The sequence below is a fragment of the Camelus bactrianus genome, chromosome 20, assembly GCF_048773025.1.
Source record: "Camelus bactrianus isolate YW-2024 breed Bactrian camel chromosome 20, ASM4877302v1, whole genome shotgun sequence".
NCBI classification, from domain to species: Eukaryota; Metazoa; Chordata; class Mammalia; order Artiodactyla; family Camelidae; genus Camelus; species Camelus bactrianus.
Window position 1 is genome coordinate 19,337,429 of NC_133558.1, and position 23,530 is coordinate 19,360,958.

Here is a 23,530-nt window from a genome sequence, read left to right on the forward strand (position 1 = left end):
TTCCTGTCTGTAAAATGGGGTTGATAGCTGTCCCTATCTCAGAGGGCTCTTATGAGGTTTAAATGATTTAATTCATGTTAATTCCTTAAAACAGTATCTGATCCTTTTATTAATGAAGAATCCTGGAAAAAAAGAAAGTCCATGGATTTAGCTCCTGATACATTTTTCCAAGATGATAAGGACCCATTTCCTCAACACACATCACCTGAGCCTCTTCTTAGATGCAGAGAGAGAGCTGCTTGGACTTTTCTGTCCCCTGTGGTGGGAGGGGCAACACAGGGAGGCCAGGGTGGTCCTAAGGATGAGGAAGTGTCAGTGCAACGCACACTCACACACCACGAACATGGACATACACATATAAAGAGCCACACATGCTTATATACATACACACATATACACCAACCTCCACACTCAAGTTCCACATACATTTCTATACCCACGTTAACCCACACAGACAGACACACATGTACATTATCCTCTCCCTCCACTTTTGCCAATTCAGTTCAGGGCCCAGCTTACTCCTACTTCATCTTTATAAAAAATTTAGGATCCTGCTGGAGGATTTTTGTCCCACTAGAGAGAGACCCATTCCCCAGGCATCGGGTATTTTCTAGGCCTCACGTGGCCCTGCTCCTGGAATGCTCAGAGAGTGTCCGGGGACCTGACCTCAGATCAGGGTCCTGTGTCCAGAGGCAGCCACGTGCCCTGGCCTGACCTGGATTTGGGCTCTGGAAGGTCAACAGGTCTCCAGGCTCCCAGCACACCTGCAGCTTCCCCACTGGCCCTCCCACCAGGCAGGGTCCCCCCAGGATTTGCTGCACAGCAGGGGTCTGCACACTGGCTGCAGGAGTCACAGGGACAGGAGTTGCAATTCCACCCCTTGGGGTAAGAGACCCTTAGGTCAGAACAATAAATCCAAGGTTCTCTTCTTCATCTGGTTTCTGTTGTTCTAGGTCACATTTCTTGCGAGCAAAGTTCCAATAATCTAAACTCCTGCAAACAAAACCCCACTGATGACAGCTCCAAGGAGAACCTGGCCTGCAAATGTGCCCTTGATGGGGATATTGGGCTGGGAGGATCAGTATAAGGAGGAAAGGAGAGTGAGGGGCTCTGGCCTCACATCTGAACATGATCCCGCTAAAGTCTCTAGTGGGCTGGTACTTCCCTGAGAAGAAGCTCCACCCCCATCTCCCTCCTCACCCCATCTCAGGGTGAGGGGCTCCTGAAGCCCCTCGTGCTGCACGTGGCACGTGGATCTCTGCTCCTCTCCAGGAGGCACCACCAGGGCTGCCCACTTCTGGAAGATCCAGTCCCATGTAGGCCTGGTCTCCACGAGCTCCATGTCCTGGGCCTGGTCCTCCCCATCACGCTGCCAGGTCAGTGAGATCTCCGCAGGGTAGAAGCCCAGGGCCCAGCACCTCAGGGTAACAGCCCTATTAGGCTGGGATGTGAGTCAGGCGGGTCCGGAGGCTGCGTGGTAGACAAAGCAGGGGGGACTCAGGGAAGGGCCTGTTCAGCCGCATCAACTCCAGAGACAAAGATGCGATATCTCTTGAAGTTTTGGCTACAAAGCAGCGCGAGGCAGTGCGGGTCCTCCCGGCATGGGGGGAAGGGAACCAGCACTAAGCTAAGCCAAGATGAGGACGTTGAAGTCTGTTCAACATTCTTCTCCAGGATAGGAGCCTCTTCCAAGATTCCTCCCTGTTATCAAGCCCATTAGTCCATGTTTCTAGATAAAATTTTTTAGACACTCCCAGCTGCCTGGTTTCTAGTGAGAAGTGGCCTGTGATGTGAATATAAACCTCTGAGAGCCTGGGAACTAACCCTGTGCTCTCCTGGCAGTGGTTTCACCCCAGAGGGGCACACGAAGAGTGGGTGAGGTGGCCCCACCCAGGAGACTGAGATGGATGAGGTGTCCTCACCCCCTGGCCCCATCCATCCCACAGGGCATGTCCGAGTCCCCTTGACTTGATGGGCTCTGGGGAGCCCCCAGCACTGTGGAGAGAGAACTGGCCAAGGCTGGGTGCTGGGGGAGGACTGGGTGGGCCATGGGAGGTCATTCCCAGTGTGGTTCACACTCTCCCCTCCGTGCTCCAAGTCTCTCCGCAGCCACACGACGCACTCCTCAAATACATTTTCTCTATGAAGATCCCCCTGGCCTCCCATTTTTGTGCGGCGGCCATGAAGGAGACTGCGGGGTGCTGCCGAGAGTCCGTATCCAGGCTCAGGGAGTCGTCACCATCACAGCCAGTGCCCCGTGCTCCTGCCGTCCTCCCAGAACTCACAGTCATAGGTGAACAGGCCCAGGCAGTGTCAGTCAGGCAGGCGGGCCTCCGAGGCCTCTCCATCCATGGTCCCTGCCCCTCCCCACTCCTATTCTCTTGGCTTCTACTTAGGGGACGTTCACATTCTAGACTGTGACACTGTGACACAGTAAGAAGGATATGTTTGGGTGTTCATCCAGGGTCCCCAGCACAGAGCCCTTACAGCCTTTGTAACCTCCTAAACCTTGAGCACAGCAGAGCATCTCTTATTATAATACGTGGTTTTTGTTCCCAGTTCCTGAAACAGCTCCAGAGCAGTAAGGAGACAGAAGCGTCTCTTTATAGCATGCAGTCTGTTGTCCTAATTCCTGGAACCGGTCTGAGTGTAAAGAAGAATGCACCTGTCCTTCATCACAAGCCCCTCACAACCCCACCTGAGTTTATGTCAACAAACTGATAACCACAGGATGGGGGCTGGTTGCCCAGGGAAACAACTTTGGGATTGGAAGGTTGGAACTTTCATCCTCATCACCAACTCCCGGAAGGAGGAATGGCTGGGACTGAGCTCAGTCACAGTGGCCAATGGTTTAATCAACCAGGTCTATGTAATGAAGCCTCCACAGAGAGAACAGAGTTCAGAGAGCTTCAGTACTGGGGGTACATCGAGGTGCTAGGAGGGTGACACGCAGATGGGACGGAAGCTCTACAGCCCCGCAATCCATGCCCTATGCATCCTTCCCCTGGCACTTCCTGAGTTGTACCTTTTTGTAATAAACCAATAATCTAGTCAGGAAACTCTTTGTTCAGTTCTGTGAACCATCCTAGCAAATTGTCAAACCAGAGCAGGAGGCCATGGGAACCCCTGATTTATAACCAGTTGGTCAGAAGCCCAGGTGACAACATGGAGCGGAACTGGCATCTGTAGTGGGGCCAGTCTTGGGGGACCGAGCCCTTCATGTGTGGGGTCTGTGCTAACTCAGGCAGACAGTGTCAGAATCACTTGGCGTAAAAAGCACATATATTTGGTTTCCCTCTTTAAGATAAACTGTCCCTGACTCTGATCTAGTTTATTTGCTGTCAGCTCTGCACTGGGGAGTGGGTAACACTCCATTCCAGGATGTATTGAAAAAGCATTGGATGGGGACTTACAGATTTGGGATTTGCCGTGAACTGTGTCATTTAAGAAAGTTATTTAACTTCTGTGGTTCTCTGTATCTTCTGTAAATGGAGGGTTAGGTGATGACCCCACAGGTCTCTTCTCTGCCAATGTCTCAGATTCTGACTACAACTTCCTGAGAACAGAGTCACAGGGCACAGAATGAACATAAGAGTGGGCACCATGCTCAATCCTTGAGGTGCTGGAGATGCAAACAACTCAAAACTAACAAGCACCGAACTTCTGCTGAGAAAGCTGCTGAATGAATTTCAGAATCAAATACAAATAATTCTGGAACTGCCCCAGCCTGGTTCACCACACCCGCCAGGGGGCGCCCACAGTCCCCGCTCAAGCTCTTAGTCCAACCCTTACGCACTTTACCAGCATCAGTGTGCCACTCCCTCCTCTTACACCGTGAGCCCTTAGAAGGCAGGACTACGTGGGTGCCTGGAATGTGACCATCTGGTAAACCTTTGTTGAATTCATGCTCCTAAAATGTTCAACTGATAAAACGTGAACAGTCTCGTTATTTACCCTGAGTTGTACTTCTCACTGCTTGATGCCTTCACTGAACACTCAAAGCCTTTCACAAACTTTCAGTAATGCTAAACACTCAAGAGACATTAACTAGAAATTATTAAATGACAACATATCTTCTGAACTCACGGTGTCCAATTTCCCCCACCCTGGCGCACACTAACTCCTGACTCCTTGAAACAGTTTTTCCTCTTTGTCCTTCATCAGCACGAATATTATGCATTAATCACACAGTCATACACAAATCATTCAAAATCCACCTCATTCACTAAACTCTCCCAACCACTGCGGTGTCATGCCTGTGAACTTGAGTAAACGATTTCTCTGCTTCTCCGCCTAAAGATAGTTCTGATCTATGACATCACTGCATGTACATCAAAGTGTCAATGAGGCGTCCCCAGAAGTATGGGTGCCGCCCCATATTAATAGCAAGCTTTTTCAGGACAAGCACTAGGTTACAACGGTCTGTTTTCCCACGTCCAGAGCCCCCTAATTATATGCGAGGCATGTATCCGTGATCTAATGAAATTGCTGGGTTAATGATTAATTAATTAATGGCTCACAGAACCCCACTTTCACTCTCAAGTGATGACTTGTGCACATACACCTGCCACCCCTGTGCTACTGGAACACTTGTCCAAAGGACCTCCTGCACCTGAAACCTGGGGTGAGGTGATGAGCACTGCTTCCCCTGTTCTCCCAGGCACCCACCTGCTTTCTGCACCAGGTGATGTTTGTTCAGACCACGCTGTATGGTTTGGTTGTAGTATTGTTGCACTTTTTCAGATTTATTGGAAAATCTTCATCTGACTCGTGAAGATTCTGGTCTTTTCATCACAGTAACTTGGCTCCTGCATCAACCACTGAACTCAAGGCTTTGCCTTCACCTCCTCACTGTCATGGGGATGAAGAGTTGTCATCCGTGAATCAAAAGCACTAAGGCAGGGACTCCTGGAGCTGGTCAGACACAGCCACACAGAAATGCTGCAGAGAGTGTGACCTGGGGTTACCATCAGTGGATTCTAAGTAAGCTCCACTATTCATTGAGTGAGACCCCTTCCCAATGTGTGAGAAATGAGTGTATGTCCTGCGTGTGTGTGTGTGTGTGTGTGTGTGTGTGTGTGTAATAGGAGAGACAGGGCACAAACACACAATGATGGGAAAACAACTGTACCACAACCTCACAAGTGAATTCAAATCCCACACTGAATAGGCACTGAGAGTATTTGGAGAAAAACAGTGGAAATGTTAGTTCGACACCTCCATAAGAAAATGTTCCAGAAGGAAGTCGTTCTTGAGCAGGGCTTGAAGAAGCAGAGGATGAGGAGTAGAGGAGTTTGGGAAACGTTCTCATGGCAGAGACGGAGGTGTCATTTGCCTGAAAGTAGGACTCTCCCCCAGGTCTCCTGCCTCTCACCCCCGGTGGTTCCCCCACTCTCCCCACAAAGTCCCCTCCCCCAGATCACCTCTGTTGTCTTGTGGAAAGCCCACTGGCCTCAGAGTCGGGGAGTTCCATCCCTGCCACACCCTCCGCTTCCTGGGGAGGTCACTTCCCTCTGTGGCTTCAGCTTCAGTATCTCCAGAACAAAGCCATTAGACTAGAAGGCCCAGGGCCTCCGGGTCCTACTATTTTGTAATCCTAGGGCTTGTGAAGTCAGCCGGTGGGTCCGCGTGCTGAGTGTGGAGGTGGAGCAGGTGGAGGGAGGGAGCCCCCGGATAGAAGGCACAGCCTGCAGCTGTCCTCGTCCCGGCCACCCTGGTCTCAAATCTGTCCTTTCCTGCCAGGACTTTTGATCCCTTGTTCTTCCTTCATCTAGCACATTCCACCCCAGCGACCTGCCCTAACCTCTGGTCTTGCCCCTTCATCTCTGCTGAAACGCTACTTCCTCAGGGATGGTTCACTTCACCCCCAACATTCCCCCCACCCCCCCCCACCCCCAGCAAGGAGAGTTTCTTCTGCTCACGTGCTTTCCTGGCCAGTGGGTGTCACGTGATTGCACAGCCACCACCTACCTTAGAAATTCCTTGAAAACTGCAAGGGTTTAGCTCTTGTTGTTAGTGCCTGTAACAGTCCTGTATTAGACACTGTGCGTCAGAGAAGCAGAGCCCCAAGACACACGTACATATATAGATAAAAATACATTTAAAACTTGGCTCACGCGACTGTGGGGCTGCAATTCCAAAATGTGCCAGCTGGGCAGGCAAGCCGGAGACCAGGGCAGGGCTGATGTCGCAGACTGAGTCCAAAGGCAGTCTGGGCCACAGCGTGCCTGGACTGTACCTTTGTCACTCTGAGAGTTAGGAAAATCATCAGTTTATCATTACCCTGTATTGCACAACTTCTGAAAAACATGTTTGTTTGCCTTTTCATTTTTCTTATTGTTCGTGTCCTGAAGATTTTTGGAAATAATAGTTGTGCCGTGTTTTGAAACCTATAAATTCAAGAACTTCTAATAGTAAACAGTGAGAATGAAGGACAAAGGAAGTTTGGAAACTTCTTAACATTCAGAAATTAACAAACACAATTTAAACTCATGGATAATCCTGGCTTAAAGAAGAAATCAGAAGAGAAATTAGAAATCTTTTTAACTCAATGAAAATGAAATAAAAATTTGTGGGATGCTTCAAAAGCAGTATTAGAGGGAGATTTATCACTTTAAACGAATAATAAGAGACTCTTACAAACAATTTAAGCAAATAAATTAGATAATGAGTATGAAAATGAACCATTTCTTTAAAGACATCATATACTGAACTGAATTAAGAACAAATAGGAAAACTAATTAATCTCTTATGAATTAAAGAAATTAAATACATAATTTTTTTTTAATTCCACAAAGAAAATTCCAGGCTCTGATGGAGCTGGCGAATTCTATCCAACATTGAAGTATGAACACCAGTCCTATACAAACTCTTGGAGAAAATGCAGGAGGAAGAAACGCTTTCCAAATTGTTTTATGAGGTTAGTAATACCCTGATACCAAAACCAGATAAAGAAGTCAAAAAAAAGTAACTTCAAATCAATGTCGCTCATGAATCCTTAAGGAACATCAGCAAGTGGAAGCCAACATGTTAGGAGCAAGAATGATTTATCTCAGGAGGCACCTTTGGATGAATATATAGAAATCAATATAATGTATCATATTAATGTATCAAATCTCTCAGCACACTGGGAGTAAAAGCCCACTTGTTTAATTTGATGAATGACATTTATGGAAAAGCTAGAATTGACATCATACTTTATGGTGAAAGACTGGATACTTTCTACTTAATGTAAGGAAAAAGGTAAAGATGCCAACAATTACCATTTCTACTAAACATCTAGTATGTTTCTATTGTACTAGAGATCCTAGCCAGAGCATTGATCAAGGAAAAGCAATAAAAGAGACATAAATATAAAAAGAATTTGTTTGCAGATGACATGATTGTGTGCATAGAAATTTCCCCCAAAAAGCTTCTAAAATTAGCAGGTAAATAAAAGGAGACTGCAGGCTACAAGGTCAATTGAGTTGCTATGTACCAGTAATGTAACATTAAGAAAATGAATAATTTAAAATTCCATTCATAATAGCATCAAAATAAAATACTTAGGCATCATTTTAAAGAGAGCGTGCCAGATTTGAACCCTGAAGTCTACGTAGTGCGCCTGAGACAAAGTAAAGAAAAACTAAACAAATGGGGATAAACTCTGTTCACTGATTGGCACAGTCAAAATTGTTAAGGCCCCAGTTCTCCCAAAATCAATCTATACATTGAAAGCAATTCAATTCGGAATCCTAAATGCTAACTCTGACAGTATCTTTTAAGAAACTTAGCCGCTTGTTCTACGATTTATATGCAAGTACAAAAACTTGAAATAGTCAAAATAATGACTAAAAAGGGAGCTAGGGCCTCCTGCCATCATCCCTGTGGCCACACGAGGGCGCCACGACTCTGCTCTCTCCTATTCAGCACACTCCTGGAAGCAGAGGGGCTGTGGTCTCAGTCAGAGATGGGACATGAAGATGCTTTCTGAGTAGTTCTGGGTTCGGGCTGGGGGTGGAGCAGGGAGTGGAGGAGAGGAGAGCCCCGGAACCCTGCCCTGAGTCTAAGGTTCCCATCTTTTCTCCTCAATACCCCTTTCACAACCTCACTGATGAAAACAACCTGAAAAACTCAATAGTTGATCAGTTCTTCCACTGCCTCTTCACTTCTGGGAAATATAAAAATTTTTTGATTTTTAGTATAGTTTGAGGTTTACAAAAAAGTAACAAAATTAGTACTGAGTTACTGTATATCCCACACTCAGTTTCCCTGTGGGAACATCTTATACCACTCATACATTTGTCACAGCTAATGAAGCAATATTGATACATTATTACTAAATTCTAAAATTTATCAAGATTTCATTAATTTTCCTTTTTTCTGATCCAGGATCCTATCAAAATCACACTGCACTGAGTCCCAATCCTGTCTCCTTCAGACTTCTCGGGCTGTGGCAGGCTTCCCCCGGTTTTGATGACCTTGACGTTTGGGGAGCACTGCTCAGGGATGTTGTAGGCTGTCTCTCATTTGACTTCATTGACTGGGGCAAAGGGTTTGGGGGACAAAGACCACAGAGATGAAGTGACATTTTCCACACATCGAGGCTGTGTACTCTCCACTTGATTATCACTAACAAGTTCACCTCGTCACCTGGCTACGGTACATTTCCTGGTTTCTCCTTCTGAATTTTTACTTTTCCTTCCCCACTTTTCACACTGTAGTCTTTAGAAGAAAGCCACTAAGTGCAGCCCACACTTGAGCGGTGCTCTGCTATAAACACTGCTGTGCAGGGTTTTGTGCAAATATATGTTTTCAAATGAGTTGAAACAGTACTGGAGTGATCAGCAAGTTGGACGGTGAATCTGTGCCTAGGTTTATAAGAAACTGCTGCCCGTCCCTGCAGTGGCCGCGCTGCTTCACATTCCTGCAGCAGTGCCGGGGGCTTCTGCGGCTCCACGTCCTGCTCAGCGCTTGGCATCTCCTGTTCCTGGATTCCAGCTGTTCTCATAGGTGTGATGGTGCATCACTGTTGTTTTTATTTACATATCCTGACAACATGATGTGGACCATCATTTCATACCCATTTCCACTGATAAATCTTCTATGATGAAATGTTTATCAGACTTTTCTCCACTTTTAGATTGTTGTTTGCTTTCATATTGCTGAGTTTAAGAGTTCTATGTATGTTCTAAAACAGGTCTTGTATCAGATATGTGAATTTGCAAATAATTTCTCTCTGTCCATGTCCAGAGCTTTTACTCAGATAACAGTATACAGTAACGCGTAAATATATTTTTCTGGGAAGAAAAATGAGAAATTACTAACTGCAATGGTTTCTGAGTAGAGGACTTGAGTGACCGGGGGATAAGGGAAACAATATGACTTACTTACTTTTGTATACTCTTGAGTATCTTTTGAATTCTCTTTTGTGCTCATAAATAATGTTTTCAAAAAGCAAATGACATTAAAATCCCTTACACTTGTGAAACACTTGACATTCGTCTTCAGCTCATGTGTCAGGATGCACATTCTGATCCTCTACTCCAGACCCATCACCTTTTGACTAAGCTCTTCTGCCACAGAAATTCCATTGCTGGAAAAGACTGGTTGGATTGTATGGACAAATCTGTCCATGGATATAGCTAAAAGTGCCACATGAAATACAAAAAAAATTTGCTAGAAGTACCAAAGAGTTTATAATATACTAATAAATGACCACATCCCAAAAAAGGGAGAGATCCTGCTTAGCTCCAGCTCTGCACCCCCTGCTCTTGCTCTTGTCTTTTTCTCTCCATCTGCCTTCCCTTTTAAAAATTTAACAAAGTTTTTAAATCCTGATTATGATGTATATATGGAATGTATAATATATAATATAATGTATATGCACTGTAAAACAGAGTATAAATGTTAAAATGATCAATGACAAAGAAAAATGAACTATAATTCTCATGCCAGCGATAACTGCATTTTCCTTCAGTTTACTACACATCCTTCTGCTGCTGCCCAAGGGCTGGAACTTTCTCTCTCTAAGCTGATGAGCACAGAGCTCAGTGGCCCCCACCCTGCCCTCTCAGATGCCATGTCCTGAGTCAGCTCAGTCTCCCACCTCCTGAGAGGGTTGTCTCTCACTTCCTCCTCCCTCCTCAATCCCCTCCACTCCCTCCCCACTCCTTCTTCTTCATATTTTAAATTTTTTAAATTAAATTTATTTTATTTTTTATTTTTAAACACTTTTTTATTGAGTTATAGTCATTTTACAATGTTGTGTCCAATTCCAGTGTAGAGCACTATTTTTCAGTTATACATGAATATACATATATTCATTGTCACATTTTTTTTTCACTGTGAGCTAACACAAGACCTTGTATATACTTCCCTGTGCTGTATAGTATAATCTTGTTTATCTATTCTACATTTTGAAATCCCAGCCCGTCCCTTCCCACCCCCCGCCCCCTTGGTGACCACAAGTTTGTATTCTGTCTATGAGTCTGTTTCTGTTTTGTATTTATGTTTTGTTTTGTTTAGATTCCACATATGAGTGATCTCATATGGTATTTTTCTTTCTCTTTCTGGCTTACTTCACCTAGAATGACATTCTCCGGTAACATCCATGTTGCTGCAAATGGCGTTATGTTGTCGGTTTTTATGGCTGAGTAGCATTCCATTGCATAAATATACCACCACTTCTTTATCCAGTCATCTGTTGATGGACATTTAGGCTGTTTCCATGTCTTGGTTATTGTAAATAGTGCTGCTATGAACATTGGGGTGCAGGTGTCATTTTGAACTAGGGTTCCTTCTGGATATAAGCCCAGGAGCGGGATTCCTGGGTCATATGGTAAGTCTATTCCTAGTCTTTTGAGGAATCTCCACACTGTTTTCCATAGTGGCTGCACCAAACTGCATTCCCACCAGCAGTGTAGGAGGGTTCCCCTTTCTCCACAGCCTCTCCAGCATTTGTCATTTGTGGATTTTTGAATGACGGCCATTCTGACTGGTGTGAGGTGATATCTCATCGTAGTTTTGATTTGCATTTCTCTGATAATTAGTGATATTGAGCATTTTTTCACGTACCTATTTATCATTTGTATTTCTTCCTTGGAGAATTGCTTGTTTAGGTCTTCTGCCCATTTTTGGATTGGGTTGTTTATTTTTTTCTTATTAAGTCGAATGAGCTGCTTATATATTCTGGAGATCAAGCCTTTGTTGCTTTCATTTGCAAGAATTTTTTCCCATTCCGTAGGTTGTCTTTTTGTTTTACTTATGGTTCCCTTTGCTGTGCAGAAGCTTATAAGTTTCATTAGGTCCCATTTGTTTCTTCTTGCTTTTATTTCTATTGCTTGAGTAGACTGTTCTAGGAGAAAACTTTTGAGATGTATGTCAGATAAGGTTTTGCCTGTATTTTCCTCTAGGTGGTTTATTGTACCTTGTTTTATGTTTAAGTCTTTGATTCATTTTGAGTTTATTTTTGTGTATGGTGTAAGGGAGTGTTCTAGCTTCATTGTTTTACATGCTGCTGTCCAGTTTTCCCAACACCATTTGCTCAAGAGACTGTCTTTGTTCCATTGTATATTCTTGCCTCCTTTGTCGAAGATTAGTTGACCAAAAGTTTGGGTTCATTTCTGGGCTCCCTATTCTGTTCCATTGGTCTATATGTCTGTTTTTGTACCAATACCATGCTGTCTTGATGACTGTAGCTCTATAGTATTGTCTGAAGTCTGGGAGAGTTATTCCTCCAGCCTCTTTCTTTCTCTTCAGTAATGCTTTGGCAATTCTAGGTCTTTGATGGTTCCATATAAATTTTATTATGATTTGTTCTAGTTCTGTGAAATATGTCCTCGGTAATTTAATAGAGATTGCATTAAATCTGTAGTTTGCCTTGGGCAGTGTGACCATTTTAACAATATTGATTCTTCCAATCCAAGAGCATGGGATATCTTTCCATTTTTTAAAGTCTTCTTTAATTTCCTTCATCAATGGTTTATAGTTTTCTGTGTATAATTCTTCCACCTCCCTGGTTAGATTTATTCCTAGGTATTTTTTTACTTTGGGTGCTATTTTAAAGGGGATTGTTTCTTTACTTTCTTTTTCTGTTGATTCATCGTTAGTGTAAAGAAATGCAGCTGATTTTTGAATGTTAATCTTGTAACCTGCTACCTTGCTGAATTCTTCAATCAGCTCTAGTAGGTTTTGTGTGGATCTTTTAGGGTTTTCTATATACAGTAATATGTCATCAGCATATAGTGATACTTTTACCTCTTCCTTTCCAGTTTGGATCCTTTTTATTTCTCTCTTTTGTCTGATTGCTGTGGCTAGGTCTTCCAAGACTATGTTGAATAGGAGTGGTGATAGTGCGTATCCTTGTCTTGTCCCAGATTTTAGTGGGAAACTTTTTTGAGTTTTTCACCTTTGAGTACTATGCTGGCTGTAGGTTTGTCATATATAGCTTTTATTATGTTGAGTTATGTTCCCTCTATGCCCACTTTGGTGAGAGTTTTTATCATATATGGGTGTTGAATTTTATCAAACGCTTTTTCTGCATCTATTGAGATGATCATGTGGTTTTTGTCCTTTCTCTTGTTGATGTGATGTATTACATTGATTGATTTGCATATGTTGAACCACCCTTATGTCCCTGGGATGAACCCCACTTGGTCATGATGTATAATCTTTTTTAAGTGTTGTTGAATTCTATTTGCTAATATTTTGGTGAGGATTTTGGCATCTATGTTCATCAGTGATATTGGCCTATAATTCTCTTTTTTTGTAGTGTCTTTGCCTGCTTTTGGTATCAGGGTGATGGTGGCTTCATAGAATGAGTTTGGGAGTATTCCCTCCTTTTCAATCTTCTGGAAGAGTTTGAGAAGGACTGGTATGAGTTCTTCGTATGTTTGATAGGATTCCGCAGTGAAGCCGTCTGGTCCTGGACTTTTATTTGTAGGGATGTTTCTTATTGCTATTTTGATTTCATTTCTAGTGATCAGTTTGTTCAAGTGGTCAGTTTCTTCTTGATTCAGTCTTGGTGGACAGTATGTTTCCAGAAACTTGTCCATCTCTTCTAGATTATCCAGTTTGGTTCCATATAGTTTTTCATAATATTCTCGTATGATATTCTGTATTTCTATTTTATTTGTTGTAATTTCTCCATTTTCCTTTCTTATTTTGCTAATTTGTGCTCTCTCTTTTTTCTTCTTGTGAGTTCGGCCAGAGGTTTGTCAATTTTACTTACTTTTTCAAAAAACCAGCTTTTGGTTTGGTTGATTTTTTCTATTTTTTTTTAAATCTCTATTTTATTTATTTCCTCCCTAATCTTTATAATTTCCTTCCTTCTGTTGCCTTTTGGGGTTTTTTGTTCTTCTTTTTCTACGTCTCTCAGCTGGTGGGTTAAATTGTTTATTTGAGATTGTTCTTTTTTGAGGAAGGCCTGTATCGCTATAAACTTACCTCTTAGCACTGCCTTTGCTGTGTCCCATAAATTTTGGGTGGTTGTGCTTTCATTTTGATTTGTCTCAAGGTATTTTTTAATTTCAGCTTTGATTTCCTCATTGACCCATTGGTTTTTTAATAGCATATTGTTTAATCTCTATGCTTTCTTTTTTTTTTCTCCTTTGTTTCTCTGTTGTTGATTTCTAGTTTCATGGCATTGTGGTCAGTAAAGATACTTGAGATAATTTCTATCTTCTTAAAATTGCTGAGGTTTCTTTTGTGCCCAAGTACATGATCAATCCTGGAAAATGTTCCATGTGCACTTGAAAAGAATGTATATCCTATTTTTGGGTGGTGTAATGCTCTGAAAATATCCACCAAATCTAATTTTTCTATTGTGTTATTTAATTTCTCTGTTGCCTTATTTATTTTATGTCTGGAAGATCTGTCTAGTGATGTTAATGCAGTGTTAAAATCTCCAACTATAATTGTATTCCCATCAATATCCCCCTTTATCTCTGTTAGTAATTGTTTTATGTACTTAGGTGGTCCTATATTGGGTGCATATATATTAACGAGTATAATATCCTCATCTTGTATCACTCCTTTAAACATTATAAAGTGTCCTTCTTTATCTTTCTTTATGGCCTTTGTTTTAAAGTCTATTTTGTCTGAAATCAGTACTGCAACACCTGCTTTTTTGGCTCTTCCGTTTGCATGGAATATCCTTTTCCATCCTTTCACTCTCAATCTATATGTGTCCTTCTCCCTAAAGTGGGTCTCTTGTATGCAGCATATTGAAGGTTCTTGCTTTATTATCCAGTCTGCCACTCTTTGTCTTTTGACTGGAGCATTTAGTCCATTAACATTTACAGTAATTAATGATAGATGTGTGTTTATTGCCATTTTGAACTTATCTTTGCAGTTGATTTGATATTTCCTCTTTGTTCCTTTCTTCTTCCTTTTGTGGTTTGGTAATTTTCCTTTGTATTATCATGGATTTTATTTAGTTTTTGTGACTCCCTTGTAAGTTTTTGGCTTGTGGTTACCCTTTTTTGTAAGTCTATTACCCCATTACTATAACTGTTTTTATTAAACTGATAGTAACATGATCTCAAACCCATCCTACCAAGAACAATAAATTTAAAGAAGAAAGAAAAAAAAATTGTATATTTTCCTGCCTCCCTCTCCCACTCTCAATGATTTTGATGTCTTCTTTTATAATTTTGGGGTTTTTTATTTGTAATTCATGAGTTATCACCTTTTCAGTTGTGAGTTTCTCATTTCTGTAGCATCCTGCTGCTTTTCTATTTAGAGTAGACCTTTCAATATTTCTTTTAGCATGGGATTATTAGTGTTTTTAAACTCTAGTAGTTTTTTCTTGTCTGTGAAATTCTTTATGCCTCCTTCTATCTTAAAGGTTAGCCTTGCTGGATAAAGTATCCTAGGCTGCACCTTTTTTCATTCAGGACTTTGAATATATCTTGCCACTCCCTTCTGGCCTGTAGTGTTTGTGTAGAGAAATCAGCTGAGAGCCTTATGGGGGTTCCCTTGTAACTCACTCTTTGCTTTTCTCTTGCTGCCTTTAGGATCATTCCTTTATCCTTGACTCTGGCCATCTTGATTATGATATGTCTTGGTTTGGGTCTGTTTGGGTTCTTCCTGTTTGGGACCCTCTGAGCTTCCTGTACTTGGATATCTGATTCCTTCTTTAAGTTTGGGAAGTTTTCAGTCATGATTTCTTCAAAAACCTTTTCAATCCCCTTTGATCTTTCATCCCCTTTGGGACCCCTATTATGTGAAGATTGACATGCTTTATATTATCCCATAGGTCCCTTATGCTATTTTCATTTGTTTTTATTTGTTTATCTTGTAGCTGTTCCGACTGGGTGCTTTCTGTTGTCCTGTCTTCTAGGTCACTAATTCGTTCCTCTGCATTATCTAGTCTGCTTTGCACAGCCTTTACATCATTCCTCATCTCAGCCAATGAGTTTACCAATTCTACTTGGCTCTTCTTTATAGCTTCAATTTCATTTTTGACATATATTATATCTCTAAACACCATCTCTTTTAGTTCCTTCAGTACTTTGATCACTCCTTTTTTGAAATCTTGATCTAGTAGGCTATCAATGTCTATTTCATTGATCGTTCTTTCAGGGGATTTGTCTTGTTCTTTTAATTGGGAATGGTTTCTCTGCTTCTTCATCTTGCTCATACCTCTCTGGCACTGTGGTTTATGGAGTATCAGTTATCTATTGTGGTCCTAAAGGAGTTTACCTACGTAATGCCTATGTAGGAATAAAACTTAGAGAAAAAAAAGAGAGAGAGAATTTTAAAAGAAGGGAGAAAAAAGGTTTCAAAATGGTGTATAATGAATAATAGAAGAGCAAGTTGAAGCAGAATAGCAATCAGGTTGAGACATCCTTTAAAAACCTTTAAAAAAGGAGAAAAGAGGAAAAGATGTATTTGAAACCTGTGTATAATCAATAACAGGCCGTCAAAACCAAGAGAAATAAAAATGAAATGGTGTAGATTTTTAAAAATAATAATAATAAAAATATTTTTAAAAAATTTAAAAGGGATTAAAACTGGGTGTATATATAATTGTTTAAGAAGTAAAAATTAAAAGGGTAATAGAACATAGAACAGGTAAAAACAGATTTTTAAAAAAGGGGGGGGGTGTCAGTGTTCTCCTGGAGTCTGTGTGCTTTTAATGTGAAGTCTTTGTGTCTTGGTCCTGTTTTGGAAGCTCAGCTTGCTGTTTCCAGAGGCCCTCAGTTGGCGCCCTCTTCTGTGCTGCTCCCAGTGCCTGTTGGCAAGCAGATCACCCCCTCCCAACACTAGATCAGGTGCAGCTCTCCTTTGCTGTGGGCGAGGCGGGTCACTGCCCCTCCCGATGCAGCAGTCAGATGTTGCAGACTTGCCGGGTAGGAGCAGATCGCGCCCTCTCCCAGCATCAAGGTCAGGGCTGCATTCCTGCCCAAAAGGCAGGGGGCCGCCTGCTCTCTCCCGGTGCCAGTTGCTCCGCTGCTCTGTCGCTGTGCGCTCCGCGTCGGGTTGGCGCTCGGCAGGCGGGCTCAGGGAAGACCGAGAAACAGCCCTGTCTCAGCTCTGGGCCAAAACCCAGCTCCTTGTTTGTCTTGTTGGAGCAAGTTCTCTGAGGGACCAGGATGGAAGGATCCTACCTGCCTCGGGCTGTAGACACGTCTCCGCCCGGCCCTTGAGGCTGCTAAGCCCTTCCGTGCGGAAGCAGGTTTCGCCCCCACCCCCGCCTGGATGCTCAGCGCCGGAGGACATGGCAGCTGTGCCTGAGCCCCGCCTCTCTTCACCTGAAAGGGTTTTCAGAGATGGGGGTATGCACCCTTCCCCCCAGGGCACATCAGCCGTGTTGTTTTATGGAGGGCCCAGGTTGTTCTGCCCTGTGCACCCACAGCCACGGCGCACAGCCCCCTGCAGTCCCCCAGGGCTGCCTCCGTGCAGCCGCCCCCTTCCTCCGCCTGGCTTGGGTAGCCTGGCCCTGCCCCCAGCTGCCAGCCTGCATCTTGGGCTGGGTGTCGCAGGGACCCTCTGTGCCCGTTTAACTCAGTTCTGTCAGTCAAGGGGTACTCAGGGCAGATCTGAGCCTCGGAGGCTCCCCCTCCCTCCCGCTGGCCTCTCAGTTGGGGAGAGGGAGACCCAGCGAAGGAGCTCCAGTCCTCTTTTGCTGCTCCCTCCCCGTGGGACCTGGCCTGCTCTGTTTTGCCTTTTCTTATTTCTTTTTCCCTTTTCTCCTACCAGATTTTTGGTGTCTCTATCTTTTGAAGAGGACGATGTTCTGTCGGAGTTCTGCAGGTGCTCTGGTTGGCTGAGTGGGTCTGAGGATGTGAATCTTGGTGTAACTGTGGGAGAGGGTGAGCTACAAGCATCCTTCTACTCTGCCATCTTGGCCTTCTCTGATGTGTTAATTTTTTAACTCAAATGATATTCATGTAGCACATGATATCTGCCAGGCATGGGGGAGGCATAAATGAGCAAGTCAAATATGCCCTGTGTGTTTAGACGCTAAAGAGTCCTGCTGAAAGACAGGCATCTGGAGTGTAGAGCAAGGGCTCCCACCCTAGTTGAGAGCAGCTCAGGACATCCTCCCTGAGGAGGTGACATTGGAACTGAGCCCTGAAGATGAACAGGAGATGACAGGGCAGGTGTGGTCTATATGGAGGGAAACCACTGATGAGAAGTCCTGTATGTATATTGGACAGTGTGGGGGGTTCGTGGGACTGACCAGGTCCAGGGAGGCTGGAGGCAGCCGGACATGGTGCTGAAGGGTGCGGGCTCCACCTAGACAGCCTGGACCCGGCATCTCCTGTCCCACCCACTTAGCTGTGTGACCCCGGCAGGTGACTGACCCCAGTGCCCTTCACTTTCCTCATCTGTAAAATGGGTGAGGATTTAGGGACGAGGTGAGGACTGGCTGAGCTGACACCTGTGAGGTGCTCAGAACAGTGCCGGACACACAGCTGATGCTAAACCCTGTTTGCTCTGGTGGCGGGAGGAGAACAAGATGGGACACAGAGGGGAGGCTGAGGAGAGAGGCCAGGCCCTGGGAGCCCTCCTTGCTTGGTCTTGGAAACAGAGCAGCACAGGTGAGCTTCCATTCTCAAAGAGATCCCTCTGTCTGCAAGTGGAGAAGAGACTGGAGAGGATGAGAAGTATGTGTGGGGACCAGTGAGGATGCTCCTGGGGAGGCCCCGCACCAGTGGCCGAGATGACCCCTCTCCATCACGAACTCCTCCTCTTCCCCCCTCAGGTCCTGTTCACATTCCTCACCGCTTCCTCCTCCTGCCAGAGTCACGGTTGAGAAGGAAATGCTGAGCACACCGTGGACGGCGGTCACGGCAAGCGGGCCCACCGCGGGGGACCTCCTAGGAGAGGTGACCTGCAGGATCTGCCTGGAGCACACGCCGGACCCTGTGAGTCTCTTCTGTGGCCACAGCTCCTGCCAGGCCTGCGTCACCAGGTGCCGCATCACTTTCAGGTTCCCTGAAGAAGCCCTGTGCTGTCCCTTCTGAAAGCAACCATCTCAAAAGGGGACCTCGGGCCCAACTGGATTCCGGCCAGTTTGGTCCCCAGCCTCCTAACACTGGAGCCCAGGGGTGAGACTCCAGCACAGGAAGTCTGGTTCTGTGAGCAGCACAGGAAAAGCATCTTTCTCACTTTCCAGGAGGAACAGCTATTCCTGTGTGTGGTTTGCCAAGATCTCACAGAGCACAAGTGCCTCTCGGGGCTGCAGGTGGAGGGAGACACTCGGCCTCACAAAGTAAGTCTGCCCGTCACTGTCTTGTCTGAACCAGGTGCAAACTCTGGGGTGGCTTGCTCTCCTACTGCCTCACTCACTAGTACAGACGAGTAAACTGCTGTGTTCTAGACACAGTTCTAAATGCACCAAGAGCTGCTCTTTCAAGCCTGGGTTCTACTCGTTAAAATTGCTGTGACTGCTCACTGTCTCTAAACGTCTCCAGCAGCAGAGGCATCGCAGCTTCTCCACCTGCAGACACAGCAGCCTCGGGGTTGCTTGAGATCTCGCAGCCCCTCCAGGATCCCCTCCGGGTTTCCGGGGTTGAAGGAAACATGATTGGACACAGAGTTGTAAAACCAAAAATGCTCTTGTTAAACAGGGCTTTTACTTGATGTGGGCTCTACAGTTTGGGCAAATAAGAACACTGTTATTTCTAGAAAAGGGAATTTTGCTGTATTCATCACTTACATTTTGGCTCAAAATGGCCCGAATTCAACTTAGGTTTGTCAAAGGAAGAGTCCTTGTCTTCTTGAGCAGACTAAAGGAAAGCAGGGGACCAGGGAGTCTCAGGTACAAGTAGCACCAGGGGCTCGACTGCAACTAACACTCCCACCTCCCTCTTATTTCCTCTTTGCTCTGACTGACTCACTTTTCAGACCAGTGACCTGTACAAACTGTATCCTCAGCCATGTCTAGGGTCATATCTCTCACCCTGCCAACAAAGAAAGTCTGAGACTTACTCTCCCTCATCCTGAAATAGAAAATCCAAGGAATGAATTTGAGTCAGTGGCCTGAACCCTGGCTTAGCTGTACTGGGTACCGCTGAGGGGCTGGCTGAAGCGTCAGCTAGCAGCAAGCTTTAGGGCTAGAAGCTGAGGTCAGATTCAAACCCTAGTGTCTCAGTGTATCGGGATGGACTCGGTTATGCTGCAGTAACAAACAGCACCCCTCTGCCGGTGGCTTAAAGAAAAAGATTTCTTTCCTTCCAGTGCTCCTTGTCTGTGGTGGGTGGTGAGAGGGGCTCTGCTCATTGGAGTCACAGGACAGCCTCCACCTCAACACGGGTACTGGCTGTGCCAGAGGGGAGAGAGCGGTGGCTGCATCTGCAGTTAACCCCTTGCAGAAGGAATCCCTGTCACCCCTGCTGACAACTCACTGGACAGTCCTGACCTGAACTCCCACCTGCCACACACATGACACTAGGACCAAGAAGTCAGTTTCACTGTGAGTCTAGAAAGGGGAGAACCAACACATGCCAAGAACACTCATGGTGACACCCTTCATAGTCTCATCAGTGGTGGCCGGGGGCGGGGGTGGAGCTGCTCAGGAGATGGACGGTCTCAACTGACCCTCAGTGGAGCTGAATGTGTGCTCCCTGGAGGACTGAGGGCTCTGTCCTGCTTAGATGAAAACAAACCATGTCTACCACATTAATTAAAAAAAAAAAGTAGGCAAAAGCTATTTTCTTTAAGAACAATAAACCTTAATCAGTTTTTATTTCTTCTTGTGATCCCTATTTGAAACCCTGCACAAATGGGCCTTAAGCTTTTCTTCTGACAATAAAGCTCAATTCCTAACCTCCTGCTGCCTGAATCGCCTGGAAAACCAAGAAGGTATTAGCTGTGACTTGTACAGGCCCTATTTCCTCACACTTTCTTCACGATCAGCCCCTGACTTCTCCTTCCTCTGCAACCACTGCTGTTCCCTCTGCAGCCCGACTCCCAGCTCCACACAGACCCAGCTGTGCCTGGATGGGGGTCATGATTCCATCAGCAAATGTGACTTTATTCTCTCAGGAAGAGGCCATCAGTCCTGGAGTGAATAGGACAATGAGATGGGAGAGGGAGGTGTTCTTTATCAGACACGTGGTTAGAGTGAGGCAGGTCATCAGAGGACATTTGCTGAAAAACTCTACTTAATGTTCCCCAAAACCCACTTCAATACACTCTAGTCTCACAGGACCCTTGTTCTGTTCCTAATCACTTCTTTATTTCACTCCCTCCCTCATTCCATTTCACTCTCTCCTTCTCTATGAGGCCCCTTAGATCTCTATGGTTTCACTATCTAATTGATCATTCACCTGTCAGGATAATCTGGATCCGTGGAAATACAGAAGTGTTGACTCATGACTGCATGAATATTGTATGTAGGTAAAGTGTATGCAGCACATCGTTTCCATTTTCCATATAACTGATGATTATAGGCTTTTGTATTCTTTTAAAATTATTTTATTTTTAATTGAAGTGCAGTTGATTTAGTTTATTATACCAGGTTCAAGTGCACAGCATAGTGATTCAGTGTTTTTACAGATTATGCTCCATTAGAGACCATTACAAGATAATGGCTCTGATTCCCTGCCCTATACAATATATCCTTGTTGCTCATCTATTTTATACATAGGAGGTTGTATCTCTTAATCACATGCCCCTAACTTGCCCCTCCGCACTTCATTCTCCCCACAGGTAACCACTCGTTTGTTTTCTATATCACTGAGTCTGTTTCTGTTTTGCTATACACATTCATTTGTATGCTTTTTTAGATTCCACGTATAAGTGATATCATACGGCATTTGTTTTCCTCTAACTGACTTACTTCACTAAGTATAGTTTCTCTGGATCCATCCATGATGCTGCAAATGGCAAAATTTCATTCTTGGCTGTGTGATAGTCTATTGTCTGTACATACCACTTCTTTATCCATTCATCTGTTGATGACCTCTTGGCTTGTTCCATATCTAAGCTATTACAAATAGGGCTGCTATGAATATTGGGGTGCACATAGCTTTTCAAATTAGTGTTTTTGTTTTTTTCTGGATATATACCTAGGAGTGGAATTGCTGGATCATTATGATAGTTTTAGTTTCAGTTTTTTGATGAGACTTCATATTGTTTTACATAGTGTGTGTACCAATATACCTTCCCACCAGCAGCGTGGGAGGGTTTCCTTTTCTCCACAGCCTCTCCAGCATCTATTATTTGTATACTTTTGGATAATAGCCATTCTGACAGGTGTGAAATGATCCCTCATTGTGTTTTTGATTCGCGTGTCTCCCATTATTAGCCATGATGAGCATCTTTTCATGTGTCCGTTAGCCATCCCTATGTTTCGTTGGGAAAATGTCTAGTCACATCTTCCTGCCATTTTTTTTTTCATTGGGTTGTTTGGGCGTTTTTTTAAACTGAGTTATAGGACCTGTTTATATATTTTCGATATTAAACCCTTGTCAGTCGTATTATTTGCAAATATCTTCTCCCATTCAGTAGGCTGTCTTTTTGTTTTGTCAGTGATTTCCTTAAAAGCTGTGCACAAGCTTTTAAGTTTAATCAGGTCCCATTTGTTTATCTTTGCTTTTATTCCTTTTGCTTTAGGAGACAGATCCAAAAAATATTGCTACAATCTATGCCAAAGAGTGTTCTGCCTGTGTTCCCATCTGGGATTTTTATGGTTTAAGGTCTTATATTTAGGTCTTTAAACCATTTCCAGTTTATTTCTGTATATGGTGTGAGAGAATGTTCCAATTTCATTGTTTTACATGTGGCTGTCCAGCTTTCTCAACACCACTTGCTGAAGAGACTGTCCTTTCTCCATTGTATATTCTTGCCTCCTTTGTCATAGATTATTGACCATAGGTGCACTGGTTTATTTCTGTTTCTATTCTGCTTTCTATTCTGTTCCGTAGATCCATGTGTCTGTTTTTGTGCCAGAACCATGCTGTTTTGATTACTGTAACTTTGTAGTAGAGTCTGAAGTCAGGGAGCAGGAAATCTTCAGCTTTGTTTTTTTGCTCAAGATTGCTTGGCAAATCTGGGGTCTTTTGTGGTTTCATATAAATTTTAGGACCATGTGTTCTAATTCTGTGAAAAACGTCATGGGTGTTTTGACCGAGATTGCATTAAATCTGTCAGTTGCTCTGGGTAGCATGGACATTTTAACAAAATGAATTCTTCCATTACAAGAACATGGGGTATCTTTCCACTTTTTGGTATCATTTTCAAATTCCTTCATCAGGCTCACTAAAATAAACCTTTGACCAAAGACTTTTTATAATGATAAGAGGTCTGTATGACAAGACTAAAGTAATAAATGTATAAATGCTTAATTACAGAGCTCCAAAATAGAAGAAGCATGGAGTAGCAGAACTGGTAAAGAAATAGATTTATTTCTCTAATATTTATATATCAATTACCTTTAGAAATCAATTATATTCATAAATCAATTGTCCTAGCTCAATAATAGAACCAGTCAACAAGAAACAAGTAAGGATATAGAGAATTTAAACCAGATCCTAAGCAAACTTGATCTACTTGACATGTATCACATCCTAAAAGAAGAGAATAGACTTTCTTTTTCAAGTGCACCTGGAATATTAACAAAAATAAACTACATTATGGCTCTAATCAAGTCTCAGGCAGTTTAAAGGAATTGAATACAAAGTATATTCTCTGACCACAGTTATATTAAATTAAAAGTGCATATCTGGAAAATCCCCAAATATTTAGAAATTTAACCAACCCACATCGAATCCATGGATCATCATGGCTTAAAGAGAAAATCAGACAAAAAATTAGAATTCTTTTTAACTCAATGACAATGAAATTAAAACATGCGGGAGGCTTCAAAAGCAGAGTTGGGGGAAATTTGTGACATTAAAAGATAATAAGAGACTATTACAAACAACTTAAGCAAATAAATTTGATGACTGGTATGAAGTAAATGAAGTTCATTAAAGAGCCACTTACTGAGCTAAGTTAAGAAGAAACAGGAAATCTAAATAATCCTATAGGAATTAAAGAAATTAAATTTATCATGAGAAATACTCCACAAAGAAAATGCTAGGCTCAGATGGCT

At 43.5% G+C, this 23,530-nt stretch overlaps 1 protein-coding gene and 1 long non-coding RNA gene across 2 annotated transcripts in view; one reads left to right on the forward strand and one right to left on the reverse strand.

Moving 5' to 3' along the window:
- LOC105074082 (saoe class I histocompatibility antigen, A alpha chain) overlaps nucleotides 1–23,530 on the forward strand; it is a 68,739-nt gene that overhangs the window by 8,739 nt on the left and 36,470 nt on the right. The window lies entirely within an intron of this gene.
- Nucleotides 1,347–6,191, reverse strand: LOC141574220 (uncharacterized). The gene is made up of 3 exons (XR_012501020.1): nucleotides 5,971–6,191; nucleotides 4,669–4,941; nucleotides 1,347–1,470 (listed from the first exon to the last, which is right to left on the reverse strand). It is a non-coding gene; the product is annotated as an uncharacterized LOC141574220 (long non-coding RNA).